This window comes from Medicago sativa, chromosome 3 (genome assembly GCF_051527215.1).
Source record: "Medicago sativa cultivar Bolivia chromosome 3, Bolivia_mono, whole genome shotgun sequence".
NCBI classification, from domain to species: Eukaryota; Viridiplantae; Streptophyta; class Magnoliopsida; order Fabales; family Fabaceae; genus Medicago; species Medicago sativa.
Window position 1 is genome coordinate 29,431,513 of NC_140751.1, and position 21,606 is coordinate 29,453,118.

The 21,606-nt window shown below is 34.0% G+C and overlaps 1 long non-coding RNA gene and 2 pseudogenes across 4 annotated transcripts in view; 1 reads left to right on the forward strand and 2 right to left on the reverse strand.

Annotated features, from left to right (window-relative positions):
- The first annotated feature begins 91 nt into the window (after positions 1–91).
- Positions 92–21,606, forward strand: part of LOC146936990 (putative disease resistance RPP13-like protein 1 pseudogene) — an 87,534-nt pseudogene continuing 66,019 nt past the window's right edge. Inside the window, exons 1-3 of one of the 2 annotated variants that reach the window (XR_015030814.1) lie at positions 92–3,999; positions 4,475–4,587; positions 5,249–5,347. The product of XR_015030814.1 is annotated as a putative disease resistance RPP13-like protein 1 pseudogene, transcript variant X2 (transcript). Of the gene's footprint in view, positions 4,000–4,474; positions 4,588–5,248; positions 5,348–21,606 lie in introns of those variants that run through there. The other variant, XR_015030813.1, reaches the window with a different exon arrangement.
- On the reverse strand, positions 6,584–7,371 carry LOC146936991 (uncharacterized). Its single transcript, XR_015030816.1, has 2 exons — positions 7,239–7,371; positions 6,584–6,893 (listed from the first exon to the last, which is right to left on the reverse strand). It is a non-coding gene; the product is annotated as an uncharacterized LOC146936991 (long non-coding RNA).
- On the reverse strand, positions 11,678–20,037 carry LOC146936992 (uncharacterized; annotated as a pseudogene). Its single transcript, XR_015030815.1, has 10 exons — positions 19,825–20,037; positions 17,357–17,529; positions 16,952–17,072; positions 15,911–15,964; positions 14,209–14,338; positions 13,578–13,723; positions 13,079–13,267; positions 12,661–12,887; positions 12,332–12,468; positions 11,678–12,030 (listed from the first exon to the last, which is right to left on the reverse strand). The product of XR_015030815.1 is annotated as an uncharacterized LOC146936992 (transcript).

Below are 21,606 nucleotides of genomic sequence, written 5' to 3' on the forward strand. Positions count from 1 at the left end.
TATCAATTCTTTTGCCAGATGTGTGTCCGTTAACCATTGCTTTTTATCAATGCTTTTCTCAATACTTCAATTATTCTTTCACAACATAACCGTGTATTTTTCTTCAGCCATATCTCTTTACTATACACATTGCCTACTATCCTAATTCTAAATCTTCATAGTTCAGAAATCCATTCAAGATTTAGTTACAACTTCCTTCCTTGCTGTTTTACTTTAACTATAGAAGATGGCTGCAACTTTGGTGGGTGGGGCTTTTCTCTCTGCTACTGTTCAAACTTTAGTTGAGAAACTTGCTTCACAAGAATTTTGTGATTACATCAGAAACACCAAGCTGAATTCCTCGCTGTTGGCAGAGTTGGAAACAACACTACTCGCTCTTCAGGCTGTCCTAGATGATGCAGAACAGAAGCAAATCACCAACCCTGCTGTCAAACAATGGTTGGATCAACTGAAAGATGCAATCTTTGATGCTGAGGATTTGCTTAACCAAATCAATTACGACTCCCTGCGATGTAAGGTGGAGAAGAAACAAGCTGAAAACATGACTAATCAGGTTTGGAACCTCTTTTCATCTCCTTTTAAAAATCTCTATCGAGAGATCAATTCGCAAATGAAGATTATGTGTCAAAGGCTGCAGCTTTTTGCACAACAGAGAGATATCCTTGGCTTGCAAACTGTGAGCGCGAGAGTTTCTCTTAGAACGCCTTCAAGTTCAATGGTAAATGAATCTGTCATGGTTGGTAGGAAGGATGATAAAGAGAGACTCATTAATATGTTGATATCTGACAGTGACACTACCAATATTGGTGTGGTTGCAATTTTGGGCATGGGGGGTGTCGGCAAAACCACTCTTGCCCAACTTCTTTATAATGATAAAGAAGTTCAAGACCATTTTGATATGAAAGTTTGGGTTTGTGTATCGGAGGATTTCGATATTCTAAGAGTAACTAAAACCATTCATGAATCTGTCACTTCAAGAAGTGGCGAAAGCAATAATCTTGATTCTCTTCGAGTTGAGTTGAATCAAAACTTGAGGGATAAAAGATTTTTGTTAGTGCTTGACGACCTGTGGAATGACAATTATAATGATTGGGATGAGTTAGTAACTCCATTGATTAACGGCAAAACGGGAAGTAGGGTGATCATCACAACACGCCAACAAAAAGTTGCGGAGGTTGCACACACGTTTCCTATTCACAAAGTAGATCCTCTATCAGATGATGACTGTTGGTCGTTACTTTCAAAGCATGCATTCAGAAGTGAAGACCGTCGAGGTAGTAAGTACCCAAATCTAGAAGTAATTGGTAGAAAGATTGCCAAAAAATGTGGTGGATTGCCCATAGCTGCTAAAACACTCGGAGGAATTTTGCGTTCAAAGGTAGATGCAAAAGAGTGGACTGCAATTCTAAATAGTGACATATGGAACTTACCAAATGATACTATTTTACCTGCTTTGCGTCTAAGTTATCAATATCTTCCCTCACATTTGAAAAGATGTTTTGCCTATTGCTCAATTTTTCCGAAGGATTTTCCACTTGACAAGAAGGAATTGATTTTGTTATGGATGGCAGAAGGCTTCCTAGAGCATTCTCAATGTAATAAAACAGCTGAGGAAGTAGGCCACGACTACTTGATTGAATTGTTATCCAGGTCCTTAATTCAACAATCAAATGATGATGGAAAAGAAAAATTTGTTATGCACGACCTTGTCAATGATTTAGCCTTAGTGGTGTCTGGAACAAGTTGCTTCAGGCTTGAATGTGGTGGTAACATGCCTAAAAATGTTCGTTATTTGTCATATAATCAAGAAGTTTACGACTTTTTCAAGAAGTTTGAGGTTATCTACAATTTCAAATGCTTGCGAAGCTTCCTACCCATTAACCTTGGCATGTTGGCAGGAGGATATTACTTATCTAGTAAGGTTGCTGAAGATTTAATACCCAAACTCAAACGGTTACGCGTGCTATCCTTAAACAATTATCGAAACATCACCATACTACCAGAATCAGTTGGTAGTTTGGTGGAGTTGAGGTATTTAGATCTCTCATTCACTAGAATTAAAAGCTTGCCTGATGCAACATGCAATCTTTACAATCTGCAAACCTTGAATTTAACACGGTGTGAAAACCTCACTGAGTTGCCACTACATTTTGGGAAGTTAATTAACTTACGGCACCTTGATATTAGTGCTACAAAGATAAAGGAGATGCCAATGCAAATTGTTGGACTCAATAACCTGCAAACATTAACTGATTTTTCAGTTGGCAAGCAAGACACCGGGTTAAGTGTCAAAGAGGTTGGTAAGTTTCCGAACCTGCGGGGAAAACTTTGTATCAAGAACCTGCAGAATGTCATCGATGCCATTGAGGCTTATGATGTCAACATGAGAAACAAAGAAGATATTGAAGAGTTAGAGTTACAATGGAGCAAACAAACGGAAGACTCGCGAATAGAGAAGGATGTGCTTGATATGTTGCAACCTTCATTTAACCTGAGGAAGCTGACTATTAGGTTGTACGGCGGGACAAGCTTTCCGAGTTGGTTGGGTGATCCTTTGTTTTCTAACATGGTGTCCTTGCGCATCTCTTATTGTGAATATTGTGTAACACTTCCACCACTAGGCCAACTACCTTCTCTCAAGGACTTGACTATTGAGGGTATGACAATGGAAACAATTGGGCTAGAGTTCTATGGGATGACAGTAGAACCTTCCATTTCTTCATTCCAACCATTTCAATCTCTCGAGTCTTTAACATTCTCCAGCATGCCGAATTGGAAAGAATGGATACACTATGAAAATAGTGAGTTTAATTTTCCTCGCCTTAGAACTTTGTGCTTAACCCAATGTGCAAAACTAAGGGGGAATTTGCCTAGCCATCTTTCTTCGATAGATAGAATCCATATAACTGGATGTGACAGTCTCTTGAAAGCACCACCAACTACTTTGCATTGGCTCTCCTCATTAAACAAAATACGTATAAAAAGGTCTATAGAAAGTTCCCAATGGTTGTTACTTGAGATTGATTCTCCCTGTGTGCTTCAAAGTGTAACAATCATCTATTGTGATACCCTGTTTTCATTACCCAAAATTATTAGGAGCAGCACTTGTCTTCGATTCTTGGAACTTCATGATCTTCCATCTCTCGCTGCTTTTCCAACAGATGGTCTACCCACCTCATTGCAGTCACTTAGAATTCATGATTGTCTGAATTTAGCATTCCTGCCACTTGAAACATGGGGCAATTACACATCTCTTGTGACATTGCACTTAAGGAATAGTTGCCATGCACTTACCTCCTTCCCATTGGATGGTTTCCCAGCACTCCAAAATCTTTCCATTAAAGGCTGTAAAAATCTGGAATCCATTTTTATTTCAGAAAGTTCTTCCGATCTCCCGTCAACCCTCCAGTCATTTTCGGTATATAAATGTGATGCACTTAGATCATTGACTCTACGGATGGACACCCTGATCTCTCTTGAACATTTAACTCTCACAGATCTTACCGAACTAACTTTACCATTCTGTAAAGGAGCTTGCCTACCTCCCAAATTACGTACTATTAATATTAAATCAGTGAGAATAACAACGCCTGTAGCTGAATGGGGTCTCCAACATCTTACTTCTCTTTCAAGATTGGGTATCGGAGGTGATGATGATATTGTTAACACCTTGCTGAAGGAGCGGTTGCTGCCAATGTCCCTCGTGTCTTTGGATATTTCTAATCTCTGTGAAATAAAACCCTTTGATGGAAATGGACTCCGACACCTATCCTCTCTTGAAACACTTTGCTTTTATAATTGTCCAAGGCTTGAGTCTCTTTCAAAAGACACTTTGCCTTCCTCTCTTAAGATACTGAGCATCATGAAATGTCCTTTGTTAGAAGCAAACTATAAAAGTCAGAGGTGGGAGCATTTGTCCATTCCCGTCTTAAAAATAAATAGGGAAGTGATAATATGAGGGAAAAGAGAAGTGAAGGAAAATTTGCAATTCTGTTTCAGGTATGAGTTTTTTTTATGCATCTATCCATATAGAATTTTTTTCAACTTTTTCTTTGATTTTTTCTGTGGAACAATTCATAAAATAGTCAAGTTGCAGTAAAATATATATCTATCCTAAGTTAATAACTTCAATGTCTATTTTATGCAACATGCACCCTCAATGAGATTTGATGTTCCTTGAGACATATCTTTGTTGAAATAAAACTAAAGGATAGTTATCAGATATTCTATCTGATAACTAAATAAATACAATTACAATTACAATTTACAATTACAATTACATGGATAAATAAATACAATTACAATTACAATTACAATTTACAACTTTATCTCAGTGACAAGAACAAAATATTCTTTCTTAAAATCCTATTGAAAACCAGTTTAATTTTTTAAAATCCTATTCTTGATCCTAGTTGAAATTAAACTTAAATGTTTTCGAAGCCATTGTTAATTTTTGTTCTTTTGTTGTTAATAGGTTTGTCATCGGTAAGGTGTGCAAAGTGCATACACAGATATTTGGTTCATCTTTTCATTTCTCTTAAGGAAGCAGCAGACACTATAAGAATAAGAGTAGCTGGCAACATAAATGTATGTCATAAAGCTTCAGTTTGTACTTATCTATTTTGATTATTTTCTATATTTTGAATTTTTTTTTTAATGAAGAAGTTAAACTAGGGTACCCAAACTGGCACCGATGAGAATCGAACCTCAGACCTTGATGATTAGTTTATCTGTATATTTTTGTTCAGTACACTTTTTATAGATTTAATTCATATGCACTAACTGAACAATATTTACATTATCACTCAATCATAACTATTTGGTGAATAAACAAAATTTACTTTCATTTGAATTGGATATGATTAGTTGAAACAAATCATTGGTTGTTCAGCTTTATTTTGGTTTTGGGTTAGCCTTTTGTTGAAAGCAAAGAACTTAAAAGTTATGAAGCACTGATACAAACACAGACACGTCGACGCCGATAGTAACTTCAGAAAATGACATAATTAAATGTCATCACATGTATCGGTGTCATGTCGGTGCTACAGAGCTTAAAAGTCCTTAGTGTATAGTTTACAATAAAACAGTACATAGAAATTCAGTTTCACAATCTGACATAAGTTTTTGCTATAAATAAACTTAATTGTGAAGTGATGAATTGAAAGAACAAAAAGCCTTACATAAAGAATGCAATTAGTGCTACTAACAAAGAATTAGCAAGTTCTGATCTTCTTTTTTTTTCTTTCAGTCGCTTACTCAAACAAGGATTCTGATCTCATCTTGTTGGCTCCTGGGTAGTGTTGGAAGCAGGGACAGTGATTCACTGCAGTCATAAAGCTGATGCAGTCATGCAGTCAAAATAAATACAGCCATTTGATCAAAATAACCGTCAGGATTCAACTTCTCTTTTTTTTCCACTTTAAACTCAAAACACAGGATTGAAAAAGGGAGAAAACTCAGAACGCATACTTCATCCCCTTACTTTTGAAGATTCTTAACTTCTCCCTTCTTCTTGCTTCCACTTCTCCGCACCTCCTTGACACCTCATAATGTTCCTTGGTGAACATGAATGGTCAATTCGTCAAGCTTTATAACTCCGGCGGATGCAATACGATCCACCTCTGCCAACAACCGCTCCACTGTGATGGGTTGTATCAGATAGTTCACTGTTCCGGCGATGGGCTTGGAAGAATAAGTTGATTCATCAAGCGATGCAACACCCCCACCAACAATCGTTTCACTTGATGGGTTGATTGAGATAGTTCGATAGTTCCGGCGATGGTCTTGGAAGGTTAATCGTCCCGTTACAACAATGTATAAATTGGAACGGTACTCAGGCGATGAATAATTGGAAGGTTAATAATTTGAAGGGTACATATGGCGATGTGTTGCGGCAAGCTACAATGGTGCTCAGGCGAGATGTGTTGGCTTTGAGAAGGATGAGCACACATAAGGAGACACACAACACAAATATGTATAAATTGGAATGTGAATTTGATATATTAGCATGGATTGCAATTAAATTAATTGGAATTCTGGATTGAATTGACATGAATTGGAACTCACCTCCATGGGAATGAATTGGCCACAATTCATGGCTGATGCATATGGACAAAAGGCTAGAATTATGCAGAAGTTGGAACTAAGCAATGTATCTAGTATAGGACTTTTTTAAACATAGGCATTTGTAAATTTGTGTGTTTTATTAAGCGTTCCTGGCCTTTGTTGCGTACATGCTTTGTAGCTTTGTATACTGTAATAGTTCAGCAGTTTAACAGGAATCAAAAGGCTTGTTTGCAATGTTATAATCAAGGTTTTAATAATAGCGTTTCGTCACGATGTTTTGTCATGGTTGTTTATGTGATTTTTGTTCACTATGTTAAAACGGTATCGGACACTACATATACCTTTTTGTCGCAACCGTTTTCGCGGCAAAGAACCTCTATTTAAAACCTTAACTTGTAATAGTGTCAGGTAAGCTTATGTATGTATGTGGGTTATGAAGTTCAGTTTCATATAATATTTGGATAATTCAAATAAAAATTATGATCATAACCATATAAACAAAGAACAGCCAAGAAAGTGTAAAAGGACACAAAACACATATATAATAAGCTTATAGAATTCCAAGTCTAGTAGCTTGTTACAAAAATCAACAGTCATTGAACATATTCTTCTAGCTCAGAAAAGCCAGTAGCTCATTGAAGACATTCTTCTGCACAAAATATGATTATATCTTCTCATTCTTCCAAACACCAGGAGCTCATAAAAGCCATTCATGCTAAGAGGATTTGCATTCTTCATTGACCTTCATTCTGTTGAAGTACTGTCTTCTGACTCCAAAACCAATTTCTTTTCCATAACCAAGCCAAAATTCCCAGGCTTCGTCTGCACTGTCAAATTCCATACCAACAGTGGGTGTTGTAATGATTGTCATTATTATACCAAACATGTGGAATTCAAATAAAAATATAATTAATCAAAACATAAGTAACACTATCTGCTAGTGATAATGGAAAACTATATCAACGTGATAAAACTACAAGAAAAGAGAGTAAAATATGGAAATAGAAAGCTATGGCAAAAACAAAGTCATCCATGTTTAAAGAAACAAAATCGATGGCAAAAACAAATTCACCCACGTTTAAACAAACAAAATCAATGGCTATATAAAAAAAAAGAGCTATGTATGCACAAACAAAAAAAATCGAAAAAGGAGGTGATGAAACATAACAAACCTGGAAAAAATCACAAAGCTAGTTTTGAGTTTAAGCAACTGGCGTAGAAGGAGGTGAGGTTCATTTTTGGCTTGAATCTCAGAACAGATGTGAAGAAACGCTTTTTCAAGGGCTTGAATGCGCCAATAACATCGGAAAGTGGAGTTTTGCTTTCGTTAGCCTGCTTTGTGGATTTTAAGGGGAAATGAACTTGGACCACTATTTTGATCAAATGACTGTATTTAATTTGACTGCGTGACTGCATCAACTTTATGACTGCAGTGAATCATGTTCCTGGAAGCAGCTGGATATAAAATTGGTAAGCCCTTATAAACTAAACGGTTAAACTCTATTTCTGGTCCTTGCAAATGTACGATTTTTTGTTTAGTGTTTAGTCCTCACAAATATACAATTTTTTACTTTTTGTAATTGTTGTTTTGTTTTAGCCCTACAAAATTTGTTCGTATTCAAAATTGGCCATTGCGATATGCATGCAATATTCATTTTAGTCTTTGTAGATCATATTAGAGGGACTAAAGAGTTAGGCTTGTCACATTTACATTGTCTAGAAGTGTTATAAACTTGTTCTTAAATTGATTACTTGTCACAGAAAAATCAACATTTACCCAGGTTTTAATTTTTTCCTCTGTTTAGTTCATTATTATTTTAATACATACACTATTGAATTCAACCGGAGTGATAAACTTTCTTACTTCGCGCAGGTAATTCATGATGCCGGAGAATACTTCCTCGCTGAAACTGTCAAAATACTGTTTTCGTCAATTGAGAAACGTACGATGATAAGATGGCAACGAAGGAAAGTCTCAGGAAAGGGCTCATATATCTCTGCTTGAATCAAACAATTTTTAGGGAATTAGAATTTTTTTTATCCAGACTGTCACTTTGTTATAGGATTAGATCTAACATAAGTCTTTCTCCAAGTCCAGAAACTTGGCAGCAAAACCTGAAATTACAAGCCATCTACAAATGTAAATCAACATTGTCTATTTTTTCCTCTTCGTAGATTGTATTGAAGAAACCATGCAGAGTTGTTTTAGAATCAGAAGTCAATATTGTATATATCAATCATTTCTCTCCAAATTTAATAACTGTTACAAAGGAATTGTTGCCTACAAATATAGCCTAATTTTTTACCTCAGTAATAACATGAATGACAAATAAGCAACTCAAACTCATTCATCTATATTCCTCGTGTAAAATGGGTAGAATTATACAATACAATTTGAATGTTGGCGGTAGGCATGGCAATGGGGCGTGGTGGGGACGGGTTTTGCCTTCCCCATCCCCATCCCCTACTCCCATATGCTTACTCGTTACCCTACCCATACCCAACGGGGATGAGAAATTGAATCTCATCCACATCCCCAATGGGTTTGGGTATTCCCGCCCCATCCCCGTCCCTGTAGTGAATCAATATTTTTTTAGTAGAAAAAGAGTTTTTTTAAGCTTCAATTGTAATGTTGTAATGCATTATCCAACAATTTGCGCTCATTTTAACATTTCCTTACCGAATAATTCAGTTGCTCCTTTAACTATCAATGAAATTCTTATATCATGACAATTATCGAACCAAATAGCATGGCATATCATTATCAACCCCCTCAACAAAAACAAAAATATGACCTATCTACATTCGGGTAGGGTTTGGGTATGGGTTCGGGGTAGATACATATATCCTCACTACCCTTCCCGTACCCGTATTTTGAAATCGGGGAAAACCCAAACTCGTACCCAAACCCAGTCAAACCAGGGAAAACCCGTCAAATCGGGGTTGGTTTGGGCGGGTACCCATGGGCACGAGTTTTATTGTCATTCCTAGTTGGCAACAAGAATTATAGTTTCATACCTCTATTTGATAAAATATATATATATATATATATATATATATATATATATATATATATATATACATATACAATTTGCCTCTATCAAGGATCTGATAGTACAATTTGCCTTCTTCTGACCACGTGTAGAAACAAACAAAGAACTCAAAAGACAAAAAGAATGAACGAATAATTCCAGTTTCAACAAACAAATTTTAAATGTCTAATCAATTGCATTATCCATATCAGGAAATGACCCAATGTCCTTGATTTGAAACTTCTCAACGACTCTTAATGCGTTGACACTCTTCTCCAACGTCTCTCTAATCCTTGCATGTATAAGGAGCTGAAGACTTGAAGAACAAAAAATAATACTCTTCTATTTTTATTGTGTCTTACTCTGTACAAATCAAAAATCGCATAGAACACAAGAATTGTTTATCGAAGTTTGTATCTTATAAATTCTAAGTATTAGAGTTTGTTATGTTTTGTATTGTTTACATCTCTGATTGTATATCAAATGTAAGAACAAATCTATTTATTTGTAAACTCTTAGAAGTCTTTTTCAGTTGTGATTAAGCATTGAAAGCCTCTTGCTTTTGTGCTTGAGCATTGTGAAGTCTCTTGGTTATGTCCTTGAGCATTTGTAATCTTGTTTGATTATAGTGAAATTCTTTGGAAGTGCAAGGGGACTAGACTACTCTTGGATTGTATGAGGAACCAATATAATTGTTTGTGTCTGTTTTCCCTCTCTCTATATATTATCTTACTTCATTGCAAGCACTTTTTGAGTACTCCTAAGATTCTGAACCTGACTCAGACTGTGAACTCATTCAGACTCTGAGCAGTGCAAACACTTAGAAAAGTTGAAAAAGACAATACAATTCAACCTCCTCCTCTTATGTTTTTCTCACCTTCAGTTGGTATCAGAGTACGGTTTGTGCTCAACCACTTAACCGTGTGACAGTTAAAGATTCATAGAGAAAAACATGTCTACTAGTGAGAGTGGTTTTGGTCCTACTATTTCAGGAAGAAATCACAACGTTACTATCAACTATAATTACAACACCACTAATGAAAAGCACAACTTTTCAGTAAAACCTCCATCTTTCAGTGGAGATATAACTCAATTTTTATGGTGGAAAAGCAAAATGTATGGTTACATCATTGGTGTTGATGATGAACTATGGGACATAATTGAAGACCGTGTTACACTTGTTGTTGATACAGAATGAAAAGTGACAGACAGGAAAAGCTTAACTGCTACTCAAAAGAAAAAATACTAAAAGCATCATAGAGTATGAGGGATTCTAGTGGATGCAATACCTCGTTCAGAGTATATCAAGAGCTTGGATAAATTTACTACAAAAGTTGTTTTTTAGTCAGTGTGTTCTATCTATGAGGGAAACTAACAGGTAAAAGAGGCTAAGGCTAACTAGTTAGTTCATCAGTATGAGCTTTTTAAAATGACGAAAAATGATATTAAAACCATGTATTCAAGGTTTCAAATTATTGTATCAGGCCTTTAGGTTTTGAGCAAAAAGTTATAACGTACCTGATCATGTCAAGAAGATTCTTGGGAGCTTCCTGCCAAGTTTAGACCAAAGGTTACAACCATTCAAGAAGCAAGGGATTTGAACACATTGAGCTTGGAGAATCTGATAAGCTCTCTCAAATATCATGAGAAGAAGTTCAACTCTATTTCTTTGACATCCAAGGAAAAATCTGCCAAAACTCTAAAGACTGCTAAGTTAGAAGAAGAAGTTCTTGATGGATATTCTGAAGATGATTCAAGTCTTGAAAAGATGGCTGATTTAACCAAAATATTGTATTACTTGACCAAGAAGATAAGGTTTCAAGGTAAAAGAAGTGGGTCAAAAGGGTCAAGTTACAAGAATAGGAAGGAAGAACATAAGGGTTGCTTCCACTGCAAGAAACTTGGTCATTTCATTGCTGACTGTCTAGAGTTACAGAAAGACAAGTCAAAGAAGGAGAGCTCCAGGAAAGAAATTTACAGGAAAAAACTTAAGAAGAGTCTTATGGCAATATGGGACAAATTTGATGAAGAATTAAAACGTGAAAAGAAAGAAGATGAAGAAGCTAATCTGGCCCTGATGGCCACTACAGCTTCTGATGTAGAATCTAGTTCAAACTCTGATGATGATGATGAGCTATTTTCTAAACTAACTCATGAACAATTTGTTGACACTGTCAAAGAAATTGTAGAACGTTGTCTAGACAAATCAAAAGCTTTAAAAATTTACAGAAAAATTTGATTTGTTGACAGAAGAATCCAAGCTCATGGAACATCAAGCCAAAAGTCTGTTAATCCAAAATGAAGATCTCAAAGTACAGAAATAAATTTTTGGAAGAAAGTCAATTTTCAAACATCAAGAAAGTTAACACCCATGATAATGCTCTTGAAGATTTTATCATTGGTGGCATTGACAGAAGCAAATTAGCTTCCATGATTTATGGAGTAAGTAGGAACAAGGGAGAAGGAATTAGCTTCCATGATTTATTTGTCTTAATAATTATTGATTGTTATGCATTGTTGAAGAAAAAATAAACTTCTAAAAAATATAAACTGAAGAAAAAATAAACTTCTAAAAAATATAAACAAAAGAAAATTTTATGTGTCCTTGTTCTTCGAGTATTGATCAATTTCAGCCTAGCCTCACAATAAACAGAATAGTTTGACATCAAAACAGTATTGCCTCGGAAATTACACACAACGATAGTTTACTTTCCAAATTACAAAATAAATAGAGATATTATAGTGAAAAGGGAAATTTTAAAAACAAATAACCATACATTTCTATTTGAAAAATTCATCAAAACAATCTTGCCCAGGAGAAAAAGAAAACCAGTAGTTTGACATCACAAGTCACATTAATTCTTCGAAATCAATAGCGGTGGATGAGTTGCTTGTATGCGTCCTTGTTCTTCGAGTATTGATCAATTTCAGCCTGGCATCACAAGTAACATATTAATTATGCATCAGAATTATTAGTTTGATTTTTCTGGAACTCAACTACTTTAGAGAAAATTGATTTAGTAAAAAAAGAAATACTTTAGAGACAAACTCTAGTTTTTTTTATTCAATGGATGAGAATTAGACGACTCATAATCAACCTTCGCTAAATAGACTTAAACATACAACTTAAAATATGAGTAGTCCGATTTTCATTACGATCAAGAAGTGCAATTATGTGATAGTGCCCAGAAATCTACCCAAGTGTTAAAAGCTTTTTTAGTCAAAATATTTACCTTTCCAATTGCTTTTATGGCAGTTAGCAACTTCTGATCAATAAATTCGTCAAATAAATCAGTCTTTTCGAGAGCTTCTAAAGATTCCGAAAGTGATTTTGGCAATCTCTGAAGGTTTTCTAGATTCGGATATGTGTCTGTTTAATACATAAAATAAGAAGTTCATTATTCAATTAAATATTTTATACAAATGCTGAAATTGTAAGAACAAAATAAATATTATGCAATCATAATACAAATCAGCAAAAGAATCATAAAAGACCAGTGCGGGAAAAAAAAATGGTAGCAGATTAGAAAGGGAAAAAGACTTATAGTTTATATTATCTTACCAATAGGTTCAGGAAGAGAAAGATGTCGACGAAGGCCATCAATGCCAGCAGCAATTGTAGCAGCTAAGCCCAAGTATGGGTTTGCAGTACCATCAAATGGTTTAAACTCAAAATTACTCACTGAACCGTCGGGAGTTCCAGGTGAACAAGATCGCAATGGAGCATTCCTATTTTCCTTTCCCCACAATAAGTATGAACCCCATGTTGTCGGCTGCAACCTATCATAACTGCAATCAAATTGAGTAGTCACGTAAGAAGACATAGAAGCATAATTTGTTATCCGACCTCGAGGCATGGATTGAAAGAGTTAGTGTTTATAAATTATCCGTAACCTCGACTCTCAAAAAATGTCGAACTTTTTGGTGTATCAAGACAACAGTAATATTTAGAAGAATGAGTGGTCATAGAGAACATAAACCTGATAGGAAGTGGTGCTACAAATGGCAAAATAGAAGGAAGATGATGTAGAATTCCAGCCATGAATTCTTTCCCCAAAGTTGATATTCCATACTTTGATGATTCATCAGATGCCATAAATACATTTTGGCCATTCTGCCACAAGCTTAGATGCACATGGCATCCAGAACCCACATCATCTAATGTGTACCTTCAATATTACAACAAAACACTATTATTATGCAATATGCACTTCAAATTGTTTACTTATGTTCTATATAAACGATAAAATAAGAGTTTATCAACTCCGACAATGTGTTTGCGACTCGGTTTTTGAAGGGTTATGCAGGGAAATACTTTCACTGGCTAAGTCTATATTTTACTATATATTTTGATTTTTTTTCCATGGATCAATTTTTTTTTTCATAGATCAATTTTTGTGTGGGTGAGATTTAGAAGAATTTATTGTTTCGATTGATGATATAATAACAGATTGAAAAATAATTGAACATGGCACTTACTTTGGAATAAAAGTTGCAAGCAAACCATGTTTTCTAGCAATTGCCCTAACAGCTTCACGTGTGTATACTAAGTTGTCTACAGCTTTATTACAAATTGTATGACCCAAAACCAGCTCAAATTGACCTTTTCCGGTTTCGACATGCAACTGCAATTAAAATAATTCCGAGAATAGGCCACATGTGTTAGAAATAAGGCTCCAAATCATATTCACCAAAGAGATAGAAAGTATTGAATCTCATACACTCCTAAAAATGTAAAAGAATTTTTATAATAAAAGTATATTAACGACTCCTCATCATATCATGTATTTAGGCATTTTATCTAGTTGTTTAGTAACTTTGTTCTACGTTTTTAAAGGATTTCAGAATGCGATCCAACAATCCTATGGTGGTCCTTTTCAAGGCATTGATTAAGGTTTGATACAAATCTTAGCCCCTCCCCCATTTACTTTATTACTTATGCGATTTAGTTCAGTTATTAAATTACCATCATAAATCCAACAAAAATCAAACAGAATCAGACTTATTTACAAGTAATATAGTTTTTTTTTTTTTTTTTGAGCAATACAAGTAATATAGTTAAATTTATTCAAAACAATGAATCAACTTGAAACATCCATAGTTTTCTTACCTGTTCTACTGGAATGCCCATAGAATGCAAAGCAGAAGTAACTTCACGAAGTATTGGGGAAGCAACATCAAATGCTGAGGAGCAGCCGTAAGGACTCGAGTCAAATTGTATCCATTCTTCTTTCCCTTCCCTGAATTATTTTTTTCACGTTTATAAAGAGAAATATTAGGGTCGCACATTTTAACACACATTATCAACTTATTTGATTTGTTTTACTGGAAACCGGCACTACAAGTTGCTAAGCAATTCTCTTTCAAAAAAAAAGTTGCTACACAATTTGTGTAGTTATGTTGTTATATAGCATTTGTGTAGTCAATTGGGTTGGGTGGAAGTAACCGATGCCTTTGACAAGAGTGAGAGAGTCTGTTTGTGGGAGGTTAACAAGAGAAGATTAAAAGTAAAAATCTAATTTAATAATAAAAAAAAGGCTTAAATATGATTTTCGTCCCTGTAATATGGACGTGTTTTAATTTGCGTCCCTGTAAAAAAAAAAGTTTGAATTACGTCCCTGTAAATTTTTTTTTGTTTGAAAATGGTCCTTGGCCCCACTTTTCAGCTGAGTCACGGTTTTGGCCACGTGGCAGTTGCAGACTGTGCAACTTTTGCCACGTGGCACTGAAGTGGCGTGCCATCTAATATTAAATTTTAAAAAATATTTAAAAAATTCTGAAAATTATTTTTAAAATTAAAAAATATGAAAATAAATTTAAAAAATTTAAAAAACAATTTAAAAATTCTGAAAATAAATTTTAAATTATTAAAATAATTTTCTGAATTTATTTTTTTTTGTATAATTTTCAAAATAAAATTAATTTTTTTAAATATTATATATTCTGAAATTTCTGAAAAAAATGATTTTTTTTTAAAATTAGAATTTTCATAAAAGAACAAGAAATTAGATTTTTTTTAAATTATAATTTATTTTCGAAAATTATAAAATTATAATTTCTGAAAATATAATTGTCATTGTTTTCAAAAAAAAAACTAATATATAATTTTCAAATTAAAAAATCTATTTTTCAAAAATTAAATTTTCAAATTTTTTTTCAAATTTTTTAATTCTAACAGTTTTTTGTCAAAAAATTAAGTTTTCGAAAATTTTTATTTTCAGATTTTTTTCGAAATTTTTTTATGATTTTTTAAATTTATTTTCAGATTTTTTAAATTTAAATAAATAATTTTCAGAATTTTATTTTTATTTTTTAATTACGTGGACCGCCACGGGGAAAAAGTTGCACAGTCAGCAACTGCCACGTGTCGAATAACATGCCAAGTCAGCCATGAAGTGGGACCAGGGACCATTTTCAAACAAATTTTTTTTACAAGGACGTAATTCAAACTTTTTTTTTACAGAGACGAAAATCAAAACACGCCCATATTACAGGGACAAAAATCATATTTAAGCCTAAAAAAAAAATGGTAATTACACTAAAAAGATGGAACCGGTCATCAACTAAAATGAATTATAAAAGTGGATGACATGAATAATTATAATTGACTGTGTTAAATATTTAAGCCTAAAAAAAAAATGGTAATTACACTAAAAAGATGGAACCGGTCATCAACTAAAATGAATTATAAAAGTGGATGACATGAATAATTATAATTGATTGTGTTAATAGAGTATGTTAGTGGGTGTGATATTTGAAATGACATGATAATTTTCACTAATAGAATGACAATATAATATTGTATGACATACCTCATTGTGCTCTTCAAGAGAAAAAAACTCAATCTCAAATCCTGCATTCACGACCTAAAGCAGACTATAAATTAACAATTGTGCTATTTGAATAAGTAAAATTATTGGGCAACCTATGCATAAACAATATATGTTGACAACTCAGTTGGTATGGACAATGCATAATATATGCAAGGTCCAGGGTTCGAACCCCGACCACCACCAAAAAAGAAATAAATATATGTTGACAACACCGTTCAACAATCAAATTTAATTGCTAACTTGTTTGAACTGTGTTAACCACCTAAAATTTTGATGTAAAAGTTGTCGAAAATACCAAAATCATTTTTGATAAGTTAAACAACATAGTTCATCTATTGCTAACTTGTTTGAACTGTGTTAACCACCTAAAATTTTGATGTAAAAGTTGTGTTGCTAACTTGTTTGAACTGTGTTAACCACCTAAAATTTTGATGTAAAAGTTGTCGAAAATACCAAAATCATTTTTGATAAGTTAAACAACATAGTCCATCTATTGCTAACTTGTTTGAACTGTGTTAACCACCTAAAATTTTGATGTAAAAGTTGTCGAAAATACCAAAATCATTTTTGATAAGTTAAACAACATAGTCCATCCTAAATAAGACAAGCTCTACAACATGCACACACAACATCGCATTTGTCGAAGCGTTATGATGTGTTTTTTACTGCTATTTACAATCACATTTGCAACTTGATGCGGTAGTGGACACTATCACAGTCATAAATTTGAAACTATGATCATTAATGTTACTTCATTAACCACAATTTTTAGTGTTAAAATATATATTTAGATGAACATTGAAAAATATTTGACATCCAAATTCGTGGTTAATGAAGTTACACAGGGTAATGAGTTTCCACGTGAGTATTACTATTAACTATCTACTAAATGTAATAAACCATATAACTCAAATGCATTAACCACTTCATTAGTTTTCTTATTTTCATCGTTCAAAAATCTTTAATTAATAAAACACCATAGTACAACATCCTTAATAAGAAAAAAACTATGCAACATACCAAGTCAAATTCATCTTTGAGAATTTTGGTAACTCTTCTAAAGGCTTCTCTTGGGCAATATTCCCAAGCTTGACCAAGTTTAACATTCAGATCACCTAAAACCATTTCATCTTGTTTGCACCTACAGTTGATTAGTTTATTATAATTTAGTCTGTCTTTTCTAAGAAAGTCTACGTTAAAGATGATAACATTAAGAAAGAAACTAGAAAGACTATAAATAAGGTGATAGTCAAACTCAAAATTAGTACGATAATTAAAAATGATCACATTTCTTAATTTTATACATATTCAAAATTGAAATTGAGATTCATTTCAAAGCAATTTTTTTTTTATACATATGACACATTTTATGTAACGGAGGAGTAAAAAACATAAATATAATTATTTCAATAAAAAACTGCGTACCAAGGAATTGTCCTTATAGTACACAAATCTGGTGCTACCCTTGCATCACCGACTAACCCTAGACCAGAGCCAGGTGCAGGTCTATCCAAAATAGAAGTCATTACGATACTTACAAATGCTAAACCAACACCATTCTTCTTAACAACATCATAGAAATGCTTTCTAGGAATAGCCTGAAACAAAATATTACAAAACCTCAGAATATTTTAATAAGGCTTAAATATGTTATTCGTCCCTGCAAATAGGGGTCGCTTAAAATTTCGTCCCTGCAATCGCTAATCCTTTTTTTTTGCCCCTGCAAAGTTTAATCAGTTAAAAATTCGTCCCTTGACCCAGTTAATGACTGTCACGTCATCAAAATTACCATAATGGCATGGGAATTGACGAAAATACCTCTGGGCTAATTTTTTTTTTCCTTCAAAAAAAATTTTTTTCCAAAATTTTGAAAGTTCTTTTTTAAATTAAAAAAAATCTGAAAAAATAATTAAAAGTCAAAAAAAAATTCGGAAAAAAACTGTTAAAATTAAAACTGAAAAATTTTTGGGAAAAAATCGTAAAAAAAATTCGGGAAAAAACTGAATTTTTTTTGAAGGAAAAAAAAACAAAAAAAAATAAGCCTGGGGTATTTTGGTCAATTCCCATGCCATTTTGTTAATTTGATGACGTGGCAGTCATTAACTTGGTCAAGGGACGAATTTTTAATTGATTAAACTTTGCAGGGGCAAAAAAAAAGGATTAGCGATTGCAGGGATGAAATTTTAAGCGACCCCTAATTGCAGGGACGAATAACATATTTAAGCCATTTAATAAAAATATAAAAAGATTTTCCTTCATAAAAAAAAAGATTTAATATGTGTTTTTTTCCCCTGATTTCTACAAAATTTCAAAATTTTATTTTTCTACTCAATAGAAAAATTGCACCTTTTAGTCCTTGCAAAATTATTGGGTAAGTAATTTTTGTCCATGCTGCTAAATGGATATATATAAAAAAATTGGATATGGATTTGGCGCTGTAAAAGTACAACACAGTTTTCATTTCAGCCATTGGATGGTTTGATATATTATAATAGTACCATGCAAATAAAGATCCAATGGTCATAATTCAAAACTGTGTGAAACTGTGTGTTTTAGTTCTTGCAAAATTATTGTGTGAGTAATTCTTGTCCATGCTACTAAATCGATATATACTTTGAAAGATTTTGTGTTGATATGTTTAAAACTTTATATCTTTATTCCTTAAAAAAAAAATGTTTAAAACTTTATAAAAGTTTTACTAAAAAAATAATTCAAAATTTGATTTCTATTTATAAATTTTGGTTACTTTTTATCTTTTTTACGTTTACAAAATTTATATATAATTTACCATACGATAAAAAAGTTTAAATTTTTACGGAAGAACCTTTTCAATGTTTTAAATGTGCCTGCTAAACATCATTAAAAAATAGTACAAATTTTTTATAGTAACCAAAAAATAAAATTTGAAACATTTATAGGAATTAAAAACATATTTAACATTAAAAGAAATTTGTAAACTACAATGTTTTTTTTAGGAATTGTAAACTACAATGTTACAGTTTACATGTGGGTGTGTAGGGGTGGGAACAGGCCAGGCCGTCCGACAGGGGCCTATGGCCTAGCCTATTTAAAGTCTAGCTCGGCCCAGCTCGTTTATTAACAAGGTCAGGCTCAAGCTTTTTATAAAGCTTATTTAATTAAATAGGTCAGGCTAAGGCTTACAAAAAAACCTATTAAGCCCGTCGGGCCGGCCTATTAAACTTTTTATGTATAATATATCTTCCATTATTGATATCGTTGAAGTTTTTTTCTCATAAACTCAAGCCTTCATAAGATTAGTTATTTAGTAGCACATATATTGTTGTGATTATACCTTCATAAGATTTCATTATTTAGTTGCAGATATATTCATGTGCTTTAGGCCTTCGTAAATTTTGGCCTATTTAGTAGTAGGCTTACATGTGTTGCTAGGCTTTGGTGTAAAATAGGCTTTTAAATAGGCTTTCAGGCTTCATCGGGCCTTTAAATAGGTCAGGCCAGGCCTCGAAAATGAGCCTATGACGGATAATCGGCCAAACTCAAGCCTATAATTTTTGAAGTAGGCCAGGCTTAGGCCTTACAAAGCTCGGCCCGGCCTAGCCTATTTCCACCCCTATGGGTGTGTTGATATTTTATGTAGAATTCATGTTTGAACAACCCTCACGAGATATTCTCCTTATCCATGTGTATTTTTTATTTTTTTTTGTCAAATAACCTACTGACTGGAACTTACACATTTAAACGTGGAGAAGTGTGGTGTTCGGAGTTTGGACCCCAACCCCTACATATATTATGCAATGTCCTTGTCAATTGAGCGGATCTATCCATATGTGTTTATTTAAGTATAGGTTATTCTATTCGCCAATAAAAAAATAAAATAATTAAATGAAAGAAACAAAGTAAAGGAAACTCACACGACATCTGTGTTGTCCTGAAATATTAACCCATAATATACGAACAAATGAAACATCACTCTCTAAGTCATCCACCAGTTCAACCTCTTCCACTGCTTTGCTCAACTCAATCAAATCCATTCTCTCAATGGGAGTGCTCACAGTCAAACTCCTCTTCTCAATATCTTGTAATCAGCTCCTTCACCTACTTATATAGAGCATCTCTCATGCTTTGAGGATTAGTGAGTAAATATAAAAAAATACAACTTTAAAGTAGTGCGTGAAGATTTGGAGGGTGCGTGAAGATTTGGGATATGGACACGTAATATTATACTATATATTAGCGGTGAAGCCGACACTCATGTGTATGTCCTCCAAATATTTTTTTATTGGCTAACGTTTATAAACTATATGAACAGTGTTTTTTAATAACATATTTTTTTTTAAGAGACTAAAATGAAATATATTAACACATCAATGGCCTTCCTAGCACAAGAAATGCCAAGAAGAAACACCAAAGACTAAAAAGAGCTACAACAGTATATACAAACCAAAAAAACAACACCTTAGAACAACATAGGAAACACCAGAAAACTAGCCTATGCCTAGTAACACAAAAGGACTAAGCCACCAACCATGATAGTTAAAAGGAAGAGAAGCATACTTCACCTTCAACCACTTGAAAGTTAGCAACTTAATCCTATCCACAACCTGCATAATAGAGATACTCTTTTCATTAAAAATTCTGTTATTCCTTTCCTTCCATATTTCCCACATAGTTGCACACCAAATAACCTATAGAATTGATTGACTTGTCTTAGAAGCACCGCCAAAGTATTTAAAATGATCAAAATGGCCTTTAACATCCGAAGGCATAACCGTGACAACACCAAGCCATTGAGAGATGTAAAACCAAACCGAACCAAAAAAATTACAATGTAAAAATAGATGGTTTGAAGTTTCTACAAAACTACAACCACCAACACAAGTTTGAGCCTCAACGTGTAACACATTTCGCCTATGAAGATTATCCTTCGTCGGAAGCCGGTCACGAAACAAACGCCACACAAAAAGCTCCACCTTCAAAGGAACATCCTTGTGCCAAAAAGAAGGCACGACCGCCACATTATCATCATGCACCTGTTCCAATAGAAAATTGTAGGCACTACGGACCGAGTAAAGTGACGAAGAATCCGCCTTCCACTTCCAAACATCCTTTGTATGAACCTGCAAAGACACATTTTGAATTAACAGCCTAAGCTCCCCTAACGACTCCTCTTCCCACGCAAACAACTTCCGCCTCCACCTCCTCTCTACTCCCTCTTCCTCCCAACCCATAGCACTCATAGCCGCCACTGACTCCCCTTTCAGTAACGATAAATCATACAACCTCCTAAATCTATCCCGCAACGCCATCCCTCCCTCCCAAACATCTGTCCAAAACATGGTATCCTTTCCATCACCCAACGCTCGACTGATATTACTATGAAACCAACTCTCCGATCGCAAGGCAGAAATACTCCGCCACCAACTAGAACTATCTCGCCCTCCATCTTTCAAGTAACCGCCCTCTAAACCCACCCTCGCCGCCAACACCCTAAACCACAAGCTATCCCTATCTACCAACACCCTCCAACACCACTTCCCCAATAACGCCAAATTAAATTCTTTTATTCTCCTTACCCCCAATCCCCCAACCTCCTGACTCCGACAAATAGATTTCAAGTCAACCCAAAATATTTTCCTGTGGTCTGCACTCCCCCGCAAAAAAAAATTATTTAAAATAGATTCAATAGAGGAAAC